The sequence below is a fragment of the Gopherus evgoodei genome, chromosome 6 (assembly GCF_007399415.2).
Source record: "Gopherus evgoodei ecotype Sinaloan lineage chromosome 6, rGopEvg1_v1.p, whole genome shotgun sequence".
In the NCBI taxonomy this organism is placed as follows: Eukaryota; Metazoa; Chordata; order Testudines; family Testudinidae; genus Gopherus; species Gopherus evgoodei.
The window spans coordinates 119,849,955-119,875,381 of NC_044327.1; the positions used below are offsets into that span (position 1 = coordinate 119,849,955).

The 25,427-nt window shown below is 43.5% G+C and overlaps 1 long non-coding RNA gene across 1 annotated transcript; it reads left to right on the forward strand.

Annotated features, from left to right (window-relative positions):
• The first annotated feature begins 1,206 nt into the window (after positions 1-1,206).
• On the forward strand, positions 1,207-21,314 carry LOC115653668. The gene is made up of 4 exons (XR_004000976.1): positions 1,207-1,323; positions 2,144-2,152; positions 8,301-8,308; positions 21,303-21,314. It is a non-coding gene; the product is annotated as an uncharacterized LOC115653668 (long non-coding RNA).
• The last annotated feature ends 4,113 nt before the right edge of the window (positions 21,315-25,427 follow it).

Sequence of the window (25,427 nt, forward strand, 5' to 3'; positions counted from 1 at the left end):
CCGATGTCTAAGCACAGGCTGATGTCTAAGGGTGTGTCTACATTATGAAATTAGGTTGATATAATAGAAGTCTTTTTTTAGAAATCGATTTGATACAGTTGATTGTGTGTGTCCCCTCTAAGCACATTAAGTCGGTGGTGTGCATCCACAGTACCAAAGCTAGCGTCGACTTCTGGAGTGTTGCACTGTGGTAGCTATCCCACAGTTCCCGCAGTCTCCGCCGCCCATTGGAATTCTGGGTTAAGCTCCCAATGCCTGAGGGGCAAAAACATTGTCGCAGGTGGTTCTGGGTATATGTTGTCAGGCTCCCCTCTCATCCTCCCTCCATGAAAGCAACAGCAAAAAATCATTTCTCACATTTTTCCCGGATTACCTGTGCGGATGACATACCATGGCAAGCATGAAGCCCACTCAGCTCACTGTCGCTATATGTCTCCTGGGTGCTGCTGGCAGATGCAGTACTGCAATGCTACACAGCAGCATCCCCTTGCCTTGCCTTGCCTTGCGGACGGCAGATAGTACAATACGACTGCTAGCCATTGTAGTCGTCCCATGTGTGCTCCTGGCCAGCCTCGGTGAGGTCGGTCGGGGGTGCCTGGACAAAAATGGGAATGACTCCAGGTCATTCTCTTCTTTAAGTCTCATCTAATGGAGATTCAGTCCTGCCTGGAATATCATGCCAGCTGGAGGCTTCTGCCTCAGGCTGCCCTCCCAGTCGGCAGCACCGTGCAGTCGCACCTACCCCTTGCTCCCATGGCTCACGAAGCCTGGACAGTAGTAAGGAGCAGTTCAACTATAGGTTGAGCAAGTGCATAATGGTGGTAGAATGTGCCTTTGGATGTTTAAAAGCTCGCTGGCGCAGTTTACTGACTCGGTTAGACCTCAGAGAAAACAACATTCCCATTGTTATTATTGCTTGCTGTGTGCTCCACAATATCTGTGAGAGTAAGAGGGAGATGTTTATGGCAGGATGGGAGGTTGAGGCAAAGTGCCCAGCCGCTGATTATGAGCAGCCAGACACCAGGGCAGTTAGAAGAGTACAGCGGGGTTCACTGTGCATCAGTGAAGCTTTGAAAACCAGTTTCGTGACTGGCCAGGCTACAGTGTGAAAGTTCTGTTTGTTTCTCCTTGATGAAAACCCGCCCCCTTGGTTCACTCTACTTCCCTGTACATCAACTGCCCTCCCCCCCGCCTTTGATCTCTGCTTGCAGAGGCAATAAAGTCATTGTTTCAAATTCATGCATTCTTTATTAATTCATCACACAAATGAGAGGATAACTGCCAAGGAAGCCCGGGAGGAGTCGGGGAGGAGGGAAGCACAGGGTTGGGGTAGTTGTAGGGGCACCCCCTAAAATGGCATGCAACTCATCATAGAAGCAGCATGTCTGGGTGTCATAGTATAATTCCCCAATCTGAACCTTAGAGTCCCAAAGATGGGGTACCAGCATGAATTCCCCTAAGCTTAATTACTAGCTTAGATCTGATAGCTGCCACCAATCAGGACTTGGAGTGCCTGATACACTCTGGTCCCCCCAAAACCTTCCCTGGGGACCCCCAAGACCCAGACCTCCTGGATCTTAACACAAGGAAAGTAAGCTCTGTCCCTCACCAGTGCCTTTCCTAGGCTTTCCCTCCCTGGGTTACCCTGGAAGATCACTGTGATTCAAACCCCTTGAATCTTAGAACAGGGAGGAATGTCCCTTTCCCCCCTCCCCTTTTTTTCCTCACCCAGAGGCAATACAGATTCAAGCTTCGTGAATCTAAAACAAAGGGATTCCACCCTTCCCCCCTCCCTTCTCTCACCAATTCCCTGGTAAGTACAGACTCAATTCCCTTGAGCCTCAACAAGGGGAAAAAAATAAACAGGTCTTAAAAAGCAAAACTTTTAATAAAAAGAAAGAAAAAAAGTAAAAGTTGTCTCTGTAATTTAGATGGTAAAAGTTACAGGGTCTTTCAGCTTATAGACACTAAAGAGAAGCCTCCCCCAGCAGAAATACAATTTAAAATACTTCCAGCCAAATACACCTTAAATTTCTACCAGCCAGATACACATTTGCAAATAAAGAAAAACAATCAAAAAGACTAAACCGCCTTTCTACTTTTGTACTTACTAAATTTGAACAAAAGATTAGAGATCCTGTAGGTACGTGTGGTTACTCTCAGAACCCAGAGAGAACAACAGACAAAGAAAAAGAATACACAAACAAAGACTTCCCTCCACCGAGATTTGAAAGTGTCTTGTCTCCTGATTGGTCCTCTGGTCAGGTGTTCCCGGTTTCACTGTTTGTTAACCCCTTACAGGTAAAGGAAACATTAACCCTTAACTCTCTGTTTATGACACTGGAGCTCTGACTCAGAGCAGCCATTTGCCTCTCTGGTTCTTTGGTAGGCTTCACATGGCACTGCTGTGGGTCCCTGTTATAACCTCGTCCTTCATGCCCTTGGAGATTTTTTCAAATAATCTGGCATTTTGTCCTTTTGAACGGAGTTCAGATGGTGTGGATTTGTCGCCCCATACAGCGATCACATGCAGTACCTCCCGTTCGGTCCATGTTGGAGCTCTTTTGTTATTCTGGGACTCCATGGTCATGTACGCTGATGAGTTCTGCAGGGTCACCTGTGTTGATCCGCTCACTACACTGGCCAAACAGGACATGAAATTCAAAAGTTCGCGAGGCTTTTCCTGTCTACCTGGCCAGTGCATCTGAGTTGAGAGTGCTGTCCAGAGCTGTCACAATGGAGCACTCTGGGATAGCTCCCGGAGGCCAATGCCTTCGAATTGCGTTCACACTACCCCAAATTCGACTCAGCAGGGTCGATTTCAGTGCTAATCCTCTCGTTGGGGAGGAGTACAGAAATTGATTTTAAGAGCCCTTTAGGTCAGCAAAAATGGCTTCGCCGTGTGGACGGGTGCAGGGTTAAATCGATCTAACACTGCTAAATTTGACCTAATCTCATAGTGTAGACCAGGGCTAAGACTAAATTGTGGGGAGAAAAGGAAATTAGAGCTATTTGGGAAATAGTTTTGGTTTCACCTCCCCATGGAAAAATGTAAACTTGTCAGCAAAATATTTTGACTGGACACTGAAATATTTAGATTCAAGCTGATGCCATGTTGCCTGCTGGGAGTTGTAGTTCTCCTCTATTGGCTAAGCTTTCTGGCCATATTTTACCTCCTGTGATGCATTGCTTCCCCCTCTTGGTAAGGAGAGAGGGAGTCCCTGGCCTTGATGTTTCATGGGAAATGTAGTTTTGTCAGAAAGACCAGCCTATGGAGGAAAACAACAACTACCATGAGGCATAGTGGCACCACTTTCAGTCAAAATATTTTGGTTTTCAGCCAAAAGATTTATGTTTTTTGATGAAATTTCAAAATTTTCTGCAGAAAGCCAACACCTTTCATGCACATATTTGTTTAACTGAAAATCCACTTTCCATCAAAAACCAGTTTCAATGGAAAACTTTCCACCGGCTCTAGGGGAAATGCATCTATTGTGCAGGGGAGGGTTGTGGAGCTGCTGAGAGAGCAAAGAACACTGGTAAACAAGATCCATCCTTATCTTCTGACTAATTGTGCTCATATCTTTCCCTCATCCATTCTCCTTCACTGGATAACAGTAACTATCTTACATGGCTGCAGATGGGAGCAAGGCAAGAAGGGACTTAGTTGCTACAGTCATACAAATAATTCATAATAATAATTTTAAATAAACATAGTGTGGGAATTCTATAGGTGCCCATCATGTCTCATTAGTTAAGTTCTGTTTTGGATTTTTCAAGCGGCATGATAGATAGACATATAGATAAGTACGGCTAAGATTTTGTAATGGGAATTTTTAGTAAAAGTCACAGACACATCATGCGCAATAAATAAAAATTCATTGAAGCCTGTGACCTGTAGTGACTTTTACTAAAAATAACCCTGACAAAATGGGGATGGGGGGGGGTCCAGCATCCACCCGTTGCTTCTCACAGCTGCTGAGAGCTGCAGGATCCCCTGCCACAGAGGCTAGGACTGTGGGGCCCCCTTGCCTGTGGAGCTCCAAGGGCCCCCACAATCGTGGCAGCTCGGAGCTCCGGGGGCCACCTGCCAAGCTACAGGGCCATTTTCTGCTCGTGATGGCTGGGAGCTTCAGGGTACCCTGCAGCTGGGATCTCCAAGGCAATCTGCTGGCCACAATGGCTGGGAGCTCCAGGGGCTGCCCATGGCAGCTCAGACCTGCAGGCACTCCTGCTGCAGCTCAGAGCTCCTGCAGCTTGGAGCTTGAGCAGGCACCTGGGAACTGCAGCACCCCCCACAGCCCATGGCGGCTGGGAGCTGTGGGACCTTCACCACCAGTGGGGGCTGGCAGCTGAGAGCTCTGGCACCCCCACTGGGTGACAGCTCAAGCCCCACAGCTGAAGCAGAATATATCACAGAGGTCTCTGGAAGTCACAGATTCTGTGACTACTGTGACATCTGTGACATAATCATAGCTTTAATAATAAGGCAGAAAAATATCTTAATGATACTATATAAATCCATGGTATGCCCACACCTTGAACACTCGTGCAGTTCTGGTTGCCCCATCTCAAAAAAGATATATTAGAATTGGAAAAAGTAGAGAGAAAAGCAACAAAAATGATTAGAGGTATGGAACAGCTTCCATATAAGGAGAGCTTAAAAAGTCTGAGATTGTTCAGCCTGGAAAAGAAGCGACTGAGCGGGAATACGATAAAGGTCTATAAAATCATGAATGGTATGGAAAAAATGAATAAGGAAATGTTACTTATCCCTTTACATAACACAAGAACCAAGGGCCACCACTGAAATTAATACACAAGGGAAGTACTTTGTGGAACTCATTGCCAGGGGATGTTGTGAAGGCCAGAAGTATAATTGGGTTCAAAAAAAGAGTTAGGTAAGTTCATGGAGGATGGGGCCATCAATGGCTATTAGGCAAGATGGTCAGGGCGCAAACCCTGGGTGTCCCTAAACCTCTGACTGCTAGAAGCTGGGACTGGATGACAGGAAGTGGATCACTCACTAAATTGCCCTATTCTGATCATTCTCTCTGAAGCATTGGCATTGGCCAATGTTGGAAGACAGGATATCAAGCTAGATGGGCCATTGTTCTCACCCAGTATGGCAGTACTTATGTGATGCCTGCAGGGCACCTGATACTTGAAATCTTTTCTCTGTGCCTGTTGGTAAACCAAGGAGTAAGTCTAGGATGTTGGAGAGACATGAGCATTCTCTGTGCCTCCTGCAGCATCAGTCTCCAGCTCCTGACTACTATATATTATACGGTGATTGTATGGAGTTAGGCTTGCCCTACAGGAAGGGATAGGTTGGGGGAAGTATGCAGTTGCCCTAAGGTGAGCAAACCCATTCAGGGTTTGGGGTAGCTTCCATAACCACAGTACTGAGGCAGGCTGTGGAGTTCCTCTGCACTGTGAAAGCTGTTACCCCTTTTTAATCTGAACAGTTAGCCAATATTCTGGGGTTTGTTCTCATTGGGGGAGAAATTGATGATGGAGTGAGGTACGCCTCTACCCCGATATAACGCTCTCCTCGGGAACCAAAAAATCTTACCGTGTTATAGGTAAAACCGCGTTATATCAAACTTGCTTTGATCTGCCAGAGTGCGCAGCACCGCCTCCCCCCAGGGCACTGCTTTACTGAGTTATTCCGAATTCATGTTATATTGGGTCATGGTATATCAGGGTAGAGGTGTATTTCATGCAGTCCTGTTTATTTACACAGAATGCACCAGGTCCTGTTTTCCTGAACACAGCAGCAGTCAAACAAGAGACAGTTTTTTGCTCACAACTCCAAACCTCTTTCTCTAGCCAGCACTTGCCCAAAAATCTCTGTTAGCTTTCACTCAGAGTCACACAGCAAGTATTTTTCTGTCTGTCTTTGGCTTTCTGCTGCCTTCTCTGTCTGCTTCTGGGGTGTTTCTACCTGCCTCTGTGCTCGCACACACATACACAGCTCCACCAAAACAATACCTGGCCCTTTGCATTTGCATTCAGCCCCCAATGAAACCCTGCCAACCCACATAGCTCAGTTCCTCACCAGCCTTGCATGTGGCCTGTGTTTTGCATGATGGCTTCTATCATTTCAAGTATTTTACTCCAAAAAGGAATTTAATTGCTTCTTGCACTCCTTCTGAATGAAGGACAGCTATTATACCCACCAGTTTCAGTGAGGTTTCACTCAAATCCTGGTATAACAAGCTATTCTGAAGAAGCCTAGGACCCTTACATTTTAAAAATTATTTACAAATTTCAGCACCACAACATCATTCCATCCATTGCTGTCAATAAGCACCCCTGTATTTGCTCTGTCCGTAGGACACCCTGCAATTGAGCTGTTATCCTGGCCCCACTCTTTTGCTGGCAGTCCTTATTGAACTGGCCATTCATTATTATTTTTTATTAATATTTGTATTACCATTCTGCCTATACGGCCTCGTCATGGACCAGGACCCCATTATGCTAGGCGCTCTATAAACACAGAACAAAAAATGGGGCTTACAATCTAAATATTCTCAGTTGTTCTCCATAAATGGGCTAACAATATGAAGCGAAAGAGAGGATCATTGGATTCAACTTAAAACTGAGTGGAGAACAATAATGGTATATATCCACTGCAATGTAAGCTCAGGCTCAAGCCTAACCCCCTTCCACCTACATACAAATCACGCTAACCCAGGGCTCGAACCCAAGTCAAGCTGTGAGCAAGGGTTTGAGCCCTATTGCTTTGCAGTGTAGACGCAGCCCTGCTTGACTTGTGTCCTGGCAGTCTACCAGAAGTATCCCACAATCCCATGGGCTGACTTCCTTTGTCCTCTATCCCAACAATCTCCAATCAACTCAACTGAAAATGGAAGCCACCCCTGCCCCATTGGTGTACAGCAGGTGCTCTGTGAATCAGTGTTAATTAACCCATTGTCTTCTGATCACCAAGCTGCAAACTCACCATCAGAGAGCCCCCTGAGTTTGCAATGGAGCCTGAACAGACCAAGCTTTTTGCAAAGTGTGCTGCTTCCTGGTCATGGGAGCACAATCACGTTTTAGTGAATCTCTGATGTGAGGCCAGTAAAACTGTGAACTTTAGCAAAAGTACCAGGAATGACTACATGTGCCAGCAGACAGCTAAAACGCTGGCAGCTTTGCAAATTTTCTGGAGCAGTGACCAGTGCAGAGAGCCTATTAAGAAAATGAAGAGTGAGTACTGGAAAACCAGGGACTAAAACTGCACCTCAGGCAACTCTCCAATCTCATTCCCATTTTATGAGTTTGACTGAGTGCTGGGCACGACACCCAGCACAGAGCCAGCTATGGTGATGATGACCTGGTCAGCCAGGATGCTGCTGGCCCCTGAATCCAGCATGGGGGCTGATGTGAGCCAGAGCAGGAGCTGAATGGGAAGCATAAAGTAACTGTTTTTGAAACCAGTCCCAGAGCAGGCTGTGGAACAGGATCAAATTCTAGCTCCCTACTTGGAAAAGCTGTTTGATCCCTGCCCTGAGGAACACCCCGCTGCCAAGCTTGCAGCAAACCTGATGGAGACAGAAGCCATCCCAGAGCCCAGTAAGTTTCTGACTCCAATTTAAAATTTATCACTACAGTAATAGTAGGGATTTCTGCTCTAAGAACCAGTGCAAAAGTTATGAGACACCCCAGCTACCAACATCTGTGTATCTGCTAATGGCAGATTGTATCACGGCATCTTGGCATCCCCCCCTTTTCCCCACCACATGGTGATCAAAATGCTGACTGGGAATTGCAAACAGTAAGAAACAGCTTTGAAGAGTATTTTCACTGTAAAGTCACAGATGTGTGCTGTTGTCATTCATGTTTTCCTTTAAGTAATAATGGCTTAAATTGTGCTGCTCTGTAACCACTCAATAGGCTACGGAGCCACCTGGAAACAGTGACGTTAGTGTGAGTGTTTGGGAAACTGTGTTCTATTTCCAAATCCAGTCCATTTCAGTTAGAGGTAGTCCATGCAGTCCATAGGTGACTAAACCATTCCTCTCAAGCATAGGCACTGACTTGCCCTCTTTTCCCCTGGGTGCTCGACCCCCCTTCTGCCCCCGGCCCCACCCCCACTCCACCCCTTCCATGAGGCCCCGCCCCTGCACTTCCCCCATTCCAATCCCTTCCCCAAATCCCCACCCTGGCCCCACCTCTTCCCCACCTCCTCCCTGGAGCACATCATGTTCCCACTCCTCCCCCACCCCCGGAGCGTGCTAACACCACCAAACAGCTATTTGGCAGCGGCCGGGCGGGAAACACTTGGGAGGTAGGTGGAGGAGTGGGGACACGGCGTGCTCAGGGCGAGGGAGGAGGAGGTGGGGCAGGGGGTGAGCACAGTTTGGCTGCCAATGGGTGCAGAGCACCCACTAATTTTTTCCCATGGGTGCTCCAGCCCCAGAGCACCCATAAAGTCGGCACCTATGCTCCCAAGTACAAATTGGGTGTCAGCTTTTGTCCACAAATGTGCCAGGGGAGGGGAGAGAGGAGAGAGGCTGTGGAGTTCTGTATGTTTGCATGCAGCAATAACAGGGTAAGCCATGTGTGAGCTAGTGCAGCATCCTGTTAATTCTCTCATGGATTCTGACCCAATCCTGCTTGCTGATGGCTGCAAAATTTTTCCTGAATAAGGAATTCCGCATAGTTAGTCACATTGTGGGGAAGGGAGTATTTTCTGGGGCTAGCTTGGTAGTTGATAAGGCCACTCTACTCACAGATGTGCTGTGTTTCCTACCAGCAGCTTGGAATAACATCTACCTTTGTCAGTAGTGCCCTGTGACAGGTGTACTGGACAAGCAGGGGTTAACACCACACTGTGGGCTGAGGAAGTCAGGCCCCCTCGTCTCTGGTGGGCATGTTCCAGTTGGAATAGCAGTATAAAAGGGAGTAGCACAGCTTAGTCTGAGCTAATGGCCCAGGAGGAAGGATGTATGCTGCAGACTCCTGCCATGTGAAAGGGGACATGTAGGCTCCCCCAGAATAACACTGGGGACAGTAACACTGTTTATGATAATGTCATTTGGTAGTAGTTTCCCAGCCTGTTCAAGAATGTAGACTCTTGAGAGACAAAAAACTCTGACATCATGCACTTTCCCACTGCAGCTGCCACTGACATTCATAAATTGGCCTCTGTGATCCACAAGGGCCTGCCTAACAAAGGAGTGGTACCCTTTGCAGATTATGTACTCACGTGCTCTTTGAGGAGGGCCACAACGTGGCACATGAGTCCAATCAATAGCCTCAGTGCAATTAGGAAACCCCAGTTTCTCAAATCCAGCAGTTACCTCTAGTATAGCTTTAACGGGCTAAACCACACACCCAATTGCCTCAGCAACCTCCGCCACCACTTTACTCACATCCAGTCTTTTTCCAACACCAAATGTTAGCAACTACCTGTAGTAATCTGGGGTAGCCAGCTTCTAGGTGGTTAGAGTAACTTGCTTCTGGACCAGCAAGAGTGCCCTCATGTGTGTTATGCTGGAGGGTCGGAGCAAGCTGCTCACAAAGCTCCAGAAATGTAGCTTTCTTCATGCAAAAGTTCTGGACTTTCTGCTGGGCATCCCAGGTCTGTATGGTGATGTGATCTCATGACCCTGCACCAGAAACACCAGCCTACATAAGGGGCATCAGCAGCTATGCCAGTTGTACTGAGCAGTATCTGTCAGTGTGAGTCTGCCACGCCAGGGTACTCCTCCTCCTCTTCCTCTATCAAATCTGTCAGGTACCTTTGGTGGGTCAGAAAATGCTGCCAAAATGTCCACCAACACCTCACATATACTCTGCCCATTTCCTGATACAGGAGTGAAAGCACAAACAAGAGAATTACTTAAAAAGGTTCCTCCTCCATGTTGCTGCTCTAATAGCTGGGCTCACACAGACCAAATTGTCTCCACGGCAGGCTGCATTGGCGGGTTGTTCTAATTTCCTGTAATGTGCAGGATAGGCAGTAAAGTTTTCCCACAGTGCATCATGGACAAAGGGCTAAAGCAGCCCCTTTTCACGAGGACATGAAGGGGACTGTGTTTATGGTTGCTTTGACTCAGGTCTGTGTGCTGCAATGTGGATGCCAGAGCCCCAGGTTCAAGCCCAAGTTAGAAACAACTTAACTTGGGATTAAGAAACAGTGTAGACACTCAGTCCCAGGGTTCTCTAACATGGGTATTCCGATTCAAGTCCCACAAACCCTGGGCTCACAGTGCCATGTAGACATACCCTAAAAGACCAGGAAATAGTCTACATGTGCTACATAATTAAAAACCAAGGAGGAGGAAAGCAGAAGAGAAGTCAGTGTTTTAAAATGGAGGAACTGATGGAATTGTTTCAGGGGGGAAATTTTCAGGCTAAAGTTCAATGCTAAATGGAAGGATGTAACCTTTATGCGTCCTTTTTGCATAGGCAAAATCCTACAAATTGGTATTTGCATGTTCTGACTGGGAATGGCATAACTGGAGGCCTCCATGTAAAAAAATAGGCTTTGCTCCATGCCATGGGTCTATATGTGGCTTTGAAAATGTGGCTATGTATTTTGAAGGTCTTCGATATTACAAATGAAGAGCACAATGACAATAAAAGTAACTAGAGCTAGTGCTTATTTCAGTGTGGATACGAGTTTCTGCTTCAGGGACACTAAGTTATATGTTCCCTGCCTGCCACAGAAGTAGATTTCACTGGCGTTCTCCCAGGGGAAATATAGGGAGACAGTGAGGTGTGGTGTGAGGAATGGACATAGCACCATATTAATGGTAAAATGGACACAGCATGACCAGCCGGCCTGGCCACGCATTGCTAAGATCATGTGTGAGATACAGAAGAGGGAAGCAGCAAGCCAGGTCTGCTATTCATCTCTACAATTGGCACGCCAGGCTGCTGGTAAGTTGCCATGGTGACCGGGTGCTAAACCACAGATAGGTGCTAAGGATTCTTTCACTGAGCCGTGCTGAGCTTCCATGCTTGGCCTGTTCATGCACTATATGAAGACTGGGCCCCAAGATGAAGTCCTTGACTATATCTCTTTCAGTTGTACCTGAGTAAAAAAACCACAGAACTACCCTGGTAGCCACCCTGAATGTATGTTTTTCATCTTTAAAGGCACTTGATCACCTGATAATCCGGGATGTACTATCATGGTGAACCATGGGGGTTTCATTAGTCTCGGGGGGATGGACCCAAAATTGAGATGACCCATTTCTCTCATATTTTTTATTTTAAAAAGCTACACTGAATAATTTAAGTGTTGGTCTTAAAAAATCTGAAGTACTTTCGGAAAGAAAGAAGAAGTGTTCACCCATGTATTTCCTGCAATACAGGTTTATAGTTCGTTTTTGGATCTAAATTTGTACGGTTGCTTCATATGACATAAGGAGCAATTTACAGTCACAAACAAGGATGACCATTAGAAAGAAGCTGCAGATAGTCAGCAGGATGAGGTGTAGATGTTTCCCTATCAGCTTCACTGGCTTGATAGGTGTCTTGTTACCTTATTAATATTAGAGCTGGGCAGAAAAATTCAAAGAAAACAGTTTTCATTTCACTGGAATTTGCCAGTTTGCCAAAATTGAAGCTTTGCATGAAAAGGGGTTTTCTTCATCAGTGTTCCAGTGGAACCCAGCTTTTGCAACTTGCTAGCTTGCCCGCCCAGCTCCTCGGAGGCCAACTTGCTGCTGGAGAGCCCAGGTGTCCAGAGACCACAGCTCTAGAGCAGTCCTCCAGATGGACTGATTGAGAATGGGCATCCTCAAGACTTCTCGGCCAGCTGGCTCCCCCGGCTGCCTGGCTCCTGGGACTCAGCTTCCCAGGGACTCAGGTAACACACAGAGCCAGCTGGCCTGGAGGTCAAAGTCCTGTGGAATACCCAGCTCCCAGAGTCCCAGGCTTTAGGCTGCTGTAGAACCAGGATTTCCAGGCTTCTATCAGCCCACCAGACAGAATTCTGTTTCAAAATGAAAGATTTCGGTTTTGGAAAATGAAAATTTTTTTAGATTTCTGTTACATGGAGAATTTTGATTTTTTTTTTTCATTCCAAATCAGAACAAAACTAAATTTTGAAATCTCAAGATCTTCTGCAAAATGGAATTACTGTTGTCTGTCCTGCCTCAATTAATATATAACATGCATTAACAGGTATTTTAAGAAAACTACAAGCTAGTAGCCCAAAGAGTCCAATTCTACTTGCCTTGTATAAATGAACTATCTCACTGAGTTGTTTCAATATTAACCACCTGGTATTTCCTTATTAAAATTTACTGAGGAATAGTCATACTAAGAAAGTATTTATTATTATTATTTAGTAGTTATACTATGGAAGTGCCCCAGTCAGGATTGGGACCCCCATTTGCCACATAAATACATAGACAGGCAGTCCCTGCCATGAAGAGCTCACAGCATAAGAAGACAAGCAACATAAGACAAGCCAGAGAGGAGGAGGTTGCTGGGTTGTCACCTGTTTGGTTTTTAACCTGCCTGGCCAGTTTTTGTACTACCTTGCTGGTTGCCAGTAAATAGATTTAATGTTCTTCTTTTTCCCCACTGGGAACCAATGTTCCCTGTGGCCATGCAGCAATCTTTTAACTTCCATGCACATCACATGGCTGGGAGCACAGCCAGCACGCACGTCCTGCTCTGCATGTGGTGCCTCCAATTTGTTGAAACTGCAGCAGCTCCTCTCAGCCCCAGGCACCGGGAAGTGGGACATACTCTAGGCTCTCCAGCTGAAAGAGGTGAGGAGAGGGATGGGTGAAACAGGGGATCCTGGGAGGGGATGGCAGGGGGCTCCCTCAAGGGCTGAGATGTCGGATGGAGGCCAGTGGTATTTTTTTCTGTTTCTTGAGGTGGTAATCCTAGGATATTGCAGGAAACGAGACAGGCGGTGATGGTGGGAGAGTTTGAGCTGTTTGGACAGAAAAAAAAAGTCTGATTTTTTTTATTTTTTTTTAAATGTGATGGAGGACGGAGCTGCAGAAGCTGGATGCCAGATCCTCTCTGATGTCTCAGCAAGGCGGAGTCAAAGATGGCTTTCAGTTAGGCAGGCCACTCGTCCAGTTTTAAGCCGGACAGTTCTGCTTTTCTAAGGTATTGATGAGGGGGTGCCATTTTGAAAAGCACACCATCCTGCCCCCTATGGCATGATTTCACACCCATGCTAGTGGGGGATGGGGTGAGATGGGATGGTCTTCAAAACAGTGTCCCCCGTGCAGCATGACCTTACACCTTCATGCCAGCAGGGGCGGGCTCACACAAGTGTGGATGGTCCCATGCCATTTCCAGAAGTACTAGAATGTCCAATATTCTGGGAATGCATGAATGGCCACTGTTCTCCTAGTTTACAGGCCTGAGAATGGTGGTGTTGTCAACAGGGACTGAGAATATGGAAGGGTTTCAGGAGTAAGATTAGAGGTTCCATTTTCTCCATGTTATGTTTCAGTTGAGAGTGAGCTACCCAGAAGGAGAAATCATTGAGACAGGCTGAAATGTGTGATTTGGGGCAGAAAAGATCTTGGGTAAAATTAATTCCAGGTGAAATTTACCAGTCCTACCAGTCCATTAGAATATGATATCTCCATTCTTCGGTCCTGTTCTATAAGATCATCTTGGTTTTAATTAAGAAAGCCTGTAGCATACCTTTCATTTCTGTAGCCTGAGAGATATTCTTAATGGACAAACTTTCAGCTTCAAAAAAGCCACTCCTATTAAATCTAATTTAAATGCATAAGTTAAAATTCCTAAATAGACATATTACTGAGATTGAAAAAAGACACTTAATGTGTGTGTTGAACACAGTAAATTCCAGGGGATGAATAGTAATATATGTTTTAGGAATCATGGTGTAATAGATGATGATACAAAACCTATTACTGATCTAATAATTAGCAGGCAATTACTGTCTCTGAATGTTAATGAAATGTGTCAGGAAGCAAGTTTATATTATACATTTAGACATAAGCAACCAGTGATTTTTTTTCACGTGCGCCGAACTTGAGACATCTTAACAGGGCCAGATTTTGAGAAAATGCAGAGCACGTGCTCTCACCAAATCATGCCCCTTGGAGGCATCTCAAGAATGGAAAAACCCAACATCACTAGTCATTTTTTTAAAATATAGGTCAATAGAACAATAAGTGTGTGCGTTGAATAGGAAGTGGAGCTTTTTTGTACCAGAAAGCTTGTTATTGTATATTAAATAAATGGCAATCAATCATACTATCTTGTAAGGTGAATGAGCTAGATAAATATTTGTCAGCGTTTGACTGGAGACAACCAAATTTGCATGGTAGAGATCAGTATAAACTAAATCTCCAGTATGAAATGTGACCCCACTGTGCCACCTAGCCTTTCAGTTGTGTACTTCTTTTAATCAACTAGATTCTTTCTTTCTTTCTGTCTCAATTTGCTGACTGTAAAGCCAAAATCCTTAAAGATATTTAGGCACCTATGGGAGTTATGCACCCGAATACTCATGTGGATCTGGGACTACATGACTAAACTGTTTTCTTCACCTGCTGCAACACAATTAGACTGAAGTGCAACTGCTGAGATACGAGCTGCTAAAATGTCCAAGCCTATACAGATAATTTGAGGGGTCAGAAACAAATGAAAGGTAACACTAACATAAGAATATAAGAACGGCCATACTGGGTCAGACCCAAAGGTCCATCTAGCCTAATATCTAGCCTAATATCCTGTTTTTTAACAGTGGCCAATGCCAGGTGCTCCAGAGGGAATGAACAGAACAGCTAATCGTCAAGTGATCCATCCCCTGTCGCCCATTCCTAGCTTCTGGCAAAAAGAGGCTGGGGACACCATCCCAGTCCATCCTGGCTAATAGCCATTGATGGACCTATCCTACATGAATTTATCTAGTTCTTTTTTGAACCCTGTTATAGTCTTGGCCTTCACAACATCCTCTGGCAAAGAATTCCACAGGTTGACTGTGCGTTGTTGAAAAAATACTTCCTTTTGTTTGCTTTAAACCTGCTGCCTATTAATTTCATTTGGTGGCCCCTCATTCTTTTGTTATAAGAAGGAATAAATGACACTTCCTTATTTACTTTTTCCACACTGGTCATGATTTTATAGACCTCTATCATATCTCCCCTTAGTTGTCCCTTTTCCAAGATGAAAAATCCCAGTCTTATTAATCTCTCCTGATACAACAGCCATTCCATACCCCTAATAATTTTTGTTGCCCTTTTTTGAACCTTTTCCAAGTCCAATATATCTTTTTTGAGATGAGTCAAGCACATCTGCATGCAGTATTCAGGAAGTGGGCATACCATGGATTTATATAGAGGCAATATGATATTTTCTGTCTTATTATCTATCCCTTTCTTAATTATTCCCAACATTCTGTTCACTTCTTTGGCTGCCGCTGCACATTGAGTGGATGTTTTCAGAGACTATCCACATTGACTCCAAGATCTCTTTCTTGAGTGGTAACAGCTAATTTAGACTCCATCATTTTATATGTATAGCTGGGATGATGTTTTCCAATGTGCATTACTTTGCATTTATCAGTGGGTGAATTTCATCTGCCATTTCATTGCCCAGTCACTCAGTTTTGAGAGATCCTTTTGTAGCTCTTCACAGTCTGCCTGGGATTTAACTATCTTGAGTAGACTCATGGGCTCATAGACTTTGAGGTCAGAAGGGACCATTATGATCATCTAGTCAGACCTCCTGCACAATGCAGGCCATAGAATCTCACCCACCCAGTAGTTTCATATCATCTTCAAATTTTGCCACCTCACTGTTTACCCTTTTTTCCAGATCATTTATGAATATGTTAAATAACAAAATACTCCGCCATCTTCTTAAAGTCTTCTCTATATTAGAGTATTAGAGGGGTAGCTGTGTTAGTCTGGATCTGTAAAAAGTGACAAAGAGTCCTGTGGCACCTTGTAGACTAACAGAAGTATTGGAGCATAAGCTTTCATGGGAACTTATGCTCCAATACTTCTGTTAGTCTATAAGGTGCCACCGGACTCTTTGTCTCTGTATTAGAAAGATATTCATTGCTAACAATGAGTGTCAACAACAGGTGAACACAGTGTAACTATAAGTATAGGCAGTGACAAACCATATTCAGGACTGGTGCAGACGCAATGATTAAAAACCTGCTCAAACCGATTGGTACTATTGCAGCTGGGGTCCTTTTTGGCCATGGAGGAGGAGCCAGAATTTACTCCCTAAATCACATATGTGAACAAAACTAGCTTAAAGGGCACCTGAGACTCTCCAAAGATATTGAGCATTAATGTTATTTACAGGTAGATAGCTGATGATAGGCCTTGGATCAATGCCAGTTTAAACTTTCACTTTTTGGTAATGTGATGGCTACATCATAAGGTGACTTCTCTGTATTAAGTGATTTCATTTACAGGTTCAAGCTGCTCGTTGTGCAATGTCATGTATTTCTGGAACTTTACAGATCTATTCATTATTACAAGCTTTTCATTTTTTAAAAGAGCAGCATGTTGTAGCTTGGAGAGGATGTATTACAAGTAAGATAATTAATAATTAATTTTGCTTTGCTGTCCAATGTTCTTGTGGGCATCCCAACAATGTAGCCAAGGGACTTCTAAATAGGAAGTCTTTAGTCAAGATTTGCTGCAAGTGTAAGTGAACTAGTTGCCAGAACTTTTATTTTTAATTTCAGGACAAAATGATGAAGATGTAGCAGTGAGTCCATTTGTATCAGCAACCTTCCCAACAGATTGGAGAGTAGGTTGTTGCATTTTGCACAGGGTATGGAGCCTCCTATCAACTTCCACTGGCTCTTCCTCCAGTTAGGTAGGGAGCCCTTTGTGAACATTAAAACAAATCCACTCCCCATTAGAAGTCATGATGTCCACATTTGTGTTAAACATAACGTGCTGACTTTGCATCTCTCACTATGGTGTATATTTTAGAAATAAAACCTTTGATGTCTTTGTCTTTTTATAATTTTGAAAATATTTTTTCTACTGTGGTCTCCTTCACAAAGATTCCTAGTTTCTATGCAAAAACCACACCCTGCTAATGTGCAGAGGATGAGTACAACACAGAGCTCATCACAAGATAAAGGCTAATGATGTAGCATTGGGACTGTGGGAAACCCAGAAGACATACAACTCTGTGCAATCAATCCATACAGGTGAGAATGTTCACCCAAAACTTGTCAAATGCTTTCATATAATAATTGAAGGAAGCTGCAATCTGCTTGGTGAAATTCAGTGAGCAGAAGAAGGTGTCCAATGAAATATTCATTGTGATTTATTCACTACACTCTTAGTAAGAGGGTGCTTGTTTTCACAGTTTGCATTGGGTTACTTCCCTACATATTTTGTGTATTTGGATGCCCTTCGATTGGCAGGGAGACATGGATCATTTTCAGAGGGACTGTGAAAGTAAGAAGGTTTTATAGATTCTGTATTTAATCTTTGGGTGGCTACTATTTCACAAGAAGGATCTGTTGGATGTAAGACAAAGGAAGTAATTGTCCCACTCTACTCAGCATTGGTGAGGATTCTGTCCAGTTTGGGGCACCACATGCTTTAGGAAAGATGTAGAGAAATTAGAGAAAGTCATAAGGAAAGAAACAAAAATGAAAAAAGGTTTGGAAAACCTGCCCTATCTAGAAAGGTTAAAAAAAACTGCATATGTTTAGTCGTGACAAAAGAAGACCGAGGGGGGACTGGTAACAGTCTTCAAGTATGTTAAGGGCTGTTATGAAGAGGATGGAGATCAATTGTTCTCTGTGGCTACCGAAGGTAGAACAAAAAGTAAATGATATAATCTGCAGCAAGGGAGATGTAAGTTAGATATTAGGAAAGCCTTTCTAACTATAAGGATGGTTGTACTGGACTAGATTATCAAGAAAGGTTATGGAATCCCAGTCATTGGAGGTTTTAAGGATAGGTTAGACAAACGCCTGTCATGGATGGTCTAGGTTTACTTGGTCCTGTCTTGGCACAGTAGGATGCATTAGATGACCTCTTGGGGTCCCTTCCATTCTACATTTCTATGATTCTATTATATGATCTGTGAAAGCCACCCTGAACCTGGGAAGTGCAAGAGAAGTGGTGTACTTTTTCAGACAGAAACAATAATTCTGAAGCACTTGCATTTTCATCATCTTATTGGATATTAGTAAGCGGAGAGGTATAGTTTAATGGTATAAATTGGCCACATTTATGGGAATGTTAACACCACAATATCAAAAAGCACTGGTATATAGTTAATGAAATGATGGGTGCACTAAAATTTACTTAGGGTATTTCTACACTACCTGCCGGATCGGCGGGTAGTGATCAATCTATTGGCGATCGATGTATCGCGTCTCGTCTTGATGCGATACATTGTTCCCCAAACGCACTCCCTGTCGACTCCAGAACTCCACCAGGGTGAGAGGCGGAAATGGAGCCAATGGGGAAGTGGCGGCCGTCCATCCTGTGCTGTGAGGATGCGAAGTAAGTCAATCTAAGTCGATCTAAGATATGTCAACTTCAGCTACGCTATTCTCGTAGCTGAAGTTGCGTATCTTAGATCAACTCCCCCTCCTCCCAATGTAGACCAGGCCTATGATACTAAAGGCTTGTGATACTAATAAAAGATTTGCTGTCTAGCAAACAATTGTGGAAGGAAACCTTTAAGTATTGTTGCCTCTGATTTTGTTTAATTTACTTTATAATCAGTTCTTTCTCCAGAATAGGAAGGTGTTTTCAAAAGTTAGGAGGGAGGAAAATGACAATAGTGACTCAGAAATGTAGACAGAACATGCTAGTATCTTAACTACAAGACTATCCTTCATCTAAATGAATAGTACAGAAATATGTATTAACTGCTGGTGACTGTGGGTTTCTTCCGTGTCATCTCACTACCCAGCTATGCTGCTTCCTGTTTTGTTTTTGTTTTTAAAGGCTCCAACTATTCCTCACCTTCCCATGCATTCTCAAAAAACTATTTCCTGAAATTGAATATTTTCACCATCCTCATGGTGATTTATTTGCATGGGGGAAAAGTCAGGGAAATCACTCACTCCCTCAAAATTATAAGTTTCCTGGCTCTGAATCTTCAGGCAGGGAATACATTTTCATCCTCCACTATATATTTTCTATGGTGTTCATGATCATTTGACAAATATACTGCACACACATTACTTACCTCGGACTGTAGCTTTGAGAGCTTTGTAAAGTTTCCCTCCTTGCTGAGAATTTCAGAAATAATTCAATGCTCACAATGGATGTCAATTTCAAAATGTACACTGTAAATATATTTGCTGAACAGCTGGTCCAAAAATGAAGACGCTGGAATTTGTTCTCAGGGCTTGCCTTCACTACGGAGGAGATTTAGCGGGTCTAGTGAAGCCCCGTGAAACTGACGGCAGAGCTCTCTCTGGTCAACCCCGGTACTCCACCTCTCTGAGAAGAGTAAGGGAAGTCGACCAGATAATGTTTCCCATCAGCGTATCACAGTGAAGACACCAGGGTAAGTCAACCTAAGCTACATCAGGGTGACTTACCCTGGTAGTGAAGACAAGCCGTCAGGGTGTGGCTGCCTACATAATTTAGACATGGCACTGGCACTCCTCAAGTACTTTTCCTTGCCACTTAACTTCATCAAAATTTCAAACTCAAACAGTTGTATGTAACTTTTTATGATTACTTAGCCATCTGACCCATGCAACTGAGCCTTCAGGATTATTACAGTTGTGACACTGGGGCCCAGGTGCCAATTCATGCCAAGGCCCAGGGCCTCACTGAGCACTGACAAATATGTAGTTGGAAACCAGTCTGGCTTACCTGTGTGTGAGTAGAGTTAAAATAGATACTAGTGTTATAAGAATGTGTTTAAACTTTATGGAATGGTTGTAGGATGCTTCATGTATTAATCTTACTTAGAATATCTGTATCCCATGGTGTAAAATTATATTGAGAGTTGAATTAAGGTAAGGTGCTCATCCTGCACACAAGACGGCCCATTAAAAGCACTGTGTAACATCCAAGGATGCTACAAGGAGGGAGACCTTGTTGATTGCATTCCTAACTCCCTCCATGAAGGGGGAACCTGCACATGAACTCATCCCATCATCCTGGAATCTGGGGTGAGAGGCATAAAAAATCCCTGATAAACTCTATGCTGTTTGTACTCTGAGGGGTAAAGATTCCCAAACATAATCAAGAGATCCTCATGCTGCTTGGCATAGGTCAGCCCTAAAGGATTTATAGAGCTGCTTATTATAGAAGTTTATATTACCTTTTTAAATCTAAGACTGTAACTCTGTGTGTGTATGTTTCCTGTCTTAACCTTGTAAATAACTCTTATTTCTATTCTTTGTTAATAAATCTTGAGTTAGTTTATTGCACTATTGACTACAGGTATTATCTTTGGTTTGAGATCTTAGTACAACTGACCTGCGGTAAGTGACTGGTCCTGTGGGACTGGGAGTTACCTGAATATTGTTGCAGTTTTGGGTTTAAAGTGACCATCTATCACATAGTCCAGCTTGCCTGGGTGACAAGATAGACTAGAATGCCCAAAAGGACTGACTGCCTGTGACTCCAGGGTAAGGTTGTTATAGTGCTTTAGGAGTTCATACCTGTTACTTGGTTGGTGAACGCTAATTATACAACCTATCTCCAGTTTAGGGTTTCTGCCCTGCTTTTTGACAGTCTGCCATGAAGTTGGCACTCATGGTCGTGAGCCATTCCAGACAGCATGATAACAATATTCACTGGAGAGTCAGAGAAAGTTTTTAAGTGGCTACCATCCTCAGTGCTGAGCCTCTCCACTGATTCCTGCTGTTGCAATTTCTCTCAGAAAATAATGAATTCACAACCTGCTGCTCTCATTTCATTTAGGTAGGGAGGAAAGGAATTAAATGTAACTCTCTGCCAGGAGAAACACGCAGTGATAGTAAAGTCAGTGTTATATAAGGAGACCTGATATGAAGCTGTTCTAGTCTGTGGCTATTCTTGCTATAAATATCCCCTTTAATTTACACATTCCAGTCTAATAGCTCAAATGCTTGATTGCTCAGGTTAGCTGGCTGATGACAGTGTTACGCCTAAGTGGCCAGAAAAGTTAGCTTTTGAGGATATGACAGCTGCTCTTCTGGAAATAATCAGGTTTACCATACACGTCTCCCAAATGCTAAATTCATCAATAGGCCTGTAGCAATATTTAAAATGTCCTACTTTCACAATCCTAAATTTCTCCTTGCTATTATCTAATGAACCGAGGCAGTGCATAAAAGGAATGGGAGTGTCACGACACTTAGTTCTCTTTTCAGGTCATCTGAGAGAGAGGAAGGATGTTCTTAGGTAAAGGCATGCAACTAGCTCACAGGATATCTGAGTTCAGTTTCCAGCTCTTCCACCAACTTCTTGTGTATCGCCGTACAAGTCCCTCGTTTCTCTGTATCTGACTTCCCCACCTGTGAAACGGAAGTATTTTCTTCTCCCACACTCTTGTCTGTCCTGTTTGTCTAGAATGTAAGTTCTGTGCAGCAGAGACAGTCTCTTAGTATGTGCCAGTACAACAACCAGCACAGTGGAACCTTGAACTCGGTGGGGACCTCGGGGTTCTACCTTAATACAATAATATACAATAGCTGTCCTGTTGCCTAACTGAATTTATTTATTTAATGCCATGACTGCAAATCATGTAACTTTGGAGCTATCTCCATTGCAGGCTCTTTAAAGGGAATTTCTATCTTTTGGAGAACAACTAGTCCTAGGGATATATTATCTCTTAAGCACATTCCATCCTCAGTTACTCCTGTGCCATTCCACATTGACATGAGTAGGATAGCACGGGTGTAGCTGAGGGCAGAGTTTGTCTTGCCATTACATAGAATAAGCTAAATTTACCCTAACGTATGCATCCACAGTTCCTGTTGACTTCAATGAGATCGTGTGTGTGTGTGTGTGTACACCTTGGGACAGAATTTAGCCCAATCTCATCACTAACACAGCAGGTTACAGATAGCTACAGATATCTAGTGATGTGTTAATGGCCTAGTATACAACAAACCTGCTAACTGTAACAAATCCATGGCTGTACACGTACAGATTTCTAATTAGATCAGGGTCTTTGCCTTGATATGTGTGTGTAGAACATCACGCACATCTTTGCTGCTATCTATTTATAAATAATAATAAAGAAGACATCAGAGCCTTCATTTAAGCTGTGCATCCTCACCATCACAGAGGGAACCAGGGAAACATTCAGCTCCAGAAACTCTATTCATCATCTGCCAAGGCAAGCTAGTCTCCAGAGAGAGGGGACCAAAAAAAAAAACCCAACAGATTCTTGTCTTTAAAGGACTTTGCTTCTTTTCTGCTGCTCCAGATGGTTCTTCGATATTGCCTCCTTGATGCTTTACAGATACATACTCTTCTCAGTAACTAAAAAGCTCTGAAAAGCTCAGCAATATGTAAGGCTCAGAATGCTTTCCTCCTTGACATCTGATCATCTCTGAGATACTCTGAGATACTGTCTTCTCTGCTCTCCTCCTACATCATTGATGGTTCCCTCACCATGTTTTTTGATGTGTCTTCCTCTCTTACTGTCTATGGCTGGTTCCTCAGGCTCCTGTCCTTGGCCCTTGGCTCTTCTCATTGTAAACCCTGACTCTGGGCAGTTTCACCTGCTTATGCAGCTCTGGCTATCATCTCTCTGCTGATAAATCTCACAAATCTATCTCTCTATCATTGACTTGTCTCCTTCCATCCAATCCCACATCTCCACCTGTCTCTCTGACATCTCCTCTTGGAGGTCTCATCATCAGCTTACATTAATACAGCCAAAATTGTACTTCTTATCTTCCCTCCCAAATCTTTTCCACACCCCATGTCTTCTTTATCATTGTCTAAAACAACAGCACAGTCCCCATCTCTTGGACCCAACAATAGACTCGGTCTATAAAAGTGCCAGATCTTATTATTATTTCTCATCATTGCCATAATCAGAGGTGGAATAAGAGGAGGTGGGGTTGTGGGTTAGAACTGAGTTACTTCCACAAAACCATTTAGGAAAACATAAGCAGCAGTTACCCTCACCCTGGCATTCTGTTTCTATTATCTGTGTTAAACTTTCTGTGCTCCGTCTCCATATTAAAAATGATAATAATAATTCAAAACACAACAGCATCCGCTAATATTAACCCACAATGCACCACTTTGAAAAAATGGGCCAGATCCTTAGCTGGTATCAATTTTCATAGCTGCATTGACTTCAGTGAAGCTTTGACAATTTACATGATCTGACGATCTCCTCCTTGGAGTTTACAGTTATCCTAAATCATTGGTTTAAATCCCACCAGAGTGAGCTCCAGCCTCCATCCTTCCAAAGAAGCATGAACTGAGCTCCATATACTTTACTATGTGATGATTCTTTTAGATACAAATAAATAATGAGAACTTAGAAAGCAAGGTCCTTTCTGCTATGTGTGAGCATTAAAGATCTCACAATTTTTTTTCAAAAGTAGGAATTTGCCCCAGTTCCCGAGACCAAAATTTCCCCTCTGCTTCACTTTTGTGCAGTCTGCCACTTAGCTACTTCATTATATCCCCAGAGGTAGCTGCATTTCATTGGCACTTTCTATATCTATATACATAGATATATACATAGATATATATAGCATGGGAATTGCTTGGGGATCCATCTCAAAGAAAAGAGTTCTGTAAATGTCAAACACAGGTAAATTGACTTCCATGAAAAGACTCCAGTTTTAAATTGAAGACACTCAGATCAGATCAGATCAGATTCTGGCCAATGATATTTAAGTAAGAGGGAAGAAGAGTTTCACCTCATAGATCTCCCAAGGCACTCTTTAAATTTGACTAAAAAATATTTTAATGGCTGCACAACAAAATTTGTTTCTTCTCCAAATCTCTTGACATTCCCCCAGCTTTTTCTTGTGGCTCTAATTCTGCAAGATTTAAAATGTTGCTTGTCTGTTAAAGTGAGCTGTGTCAACCACTTGAGACCATATACATTACTTCCTCTTGTTAGTGATGCTTCCTGTTTCAGTGGCTAATTTGGGATCAGATTTGGCCCACGTCAGATTATGGTTTTGGCTAGTCGAAGGGAAAGCTGGGAGCAGATGGGCTTTGAGATTTTACAGCTCTCTATAGTTTCTGGAGTAGAATGTTTTCTTCAGGCTTTGGCTGATACAGTGGGCATTAATTGAATAATTGTTAATTCTCCACTGAGGGCCATCTGCTGAAGACTAGGCTAATTCCTAGCTGTAAACCTGTGAAACAGCTCCATCTAGCAGTACAGTTAGTAAATGCTACATGGCTGCTTTTATTGTTTGTAAGAACCAAGAAGAGTCTAGGTGCTGTTGACAAAAGTCATTACACACCACAGTATTTCATTTACAGTTGTACAAAGCTTTCATGCAATGTGTCATAATACAACATGTCTCAATTTTCAAACTGAAACCATCCAATCTGTACATTCAAAACTTGGCCAAACATTTGCGATTTGGTTTATTTGCGTATTGTTCTTCAAAGCCAAATGAGATTAAAAAAAATACCTTAACCTCTAACATTTTGCCATACCTCAGAAACATGAAAGCAGCCTCCATCTGACACAAATTGTATCTGTCACACCAGGTAAAATAGTACAAGAGATACTGTTGTTGTAGAACCGCAGTAAGTATTTGCCTGTGGCATAAACTTGTTCTCAAATACAAACTTTCTACAGATGGAATGTTTAAAAAAAAAATCCTCCTCACAAATCTGGCTTTTTTGGATAAGTGAAAGGGTAAATGTGAGGCGGGAGCAGTCTTGAGAATTACAGACAAGCTAACGAGAGGAGAAACGGATAGCATTTTCTTGGAGGATGGGGGCAGTGGAGGTATTTTTAGCAGATTTAGGCTGGGAATTTCAACAGAAGTTAGGTGCCTAACTCCCTTGGGCTCCTCTGAAAGTCCCCCCCTTAGAGAGTACTCTGAAAATTATGTACAGTTCTCTGGAGAACCCCTTCCGCTCTTGAAGGGTGCAGTTGCTGCTGTGAGAATCCTCATCAGGCTAAGGCCAGGAGAAAGGCACAGTACCAGGAAGCTGTGAAGAATCTCAGAAACTATCCCAAAGGTATGCCTTACTTCAGTGGATCGTCATGGCTTGGGGGCTGACTCTCCTGCTTCTTCCAAGGGCTGTAGAGGGGCTGCCTCAACAATTAAAGAATTTGGAGGGAATACCATTAAAGGCCTCTCTCCGACTTCCCTTCCCCTTGGCTCCCTCCCATAGGTTTTGGACCAACATCTTACATTCATACAGTACCTTTATATAACACAGCACATAGGTCTGTAGCTGCGGATGTCATTTTTGAGAGTGTTTATTTGTCTCTGTTCTTTCCACCTTCCATAAATTGCTTTCTAACAAACCTTACCCAAGAGGTGGCATAAACAGGACTAA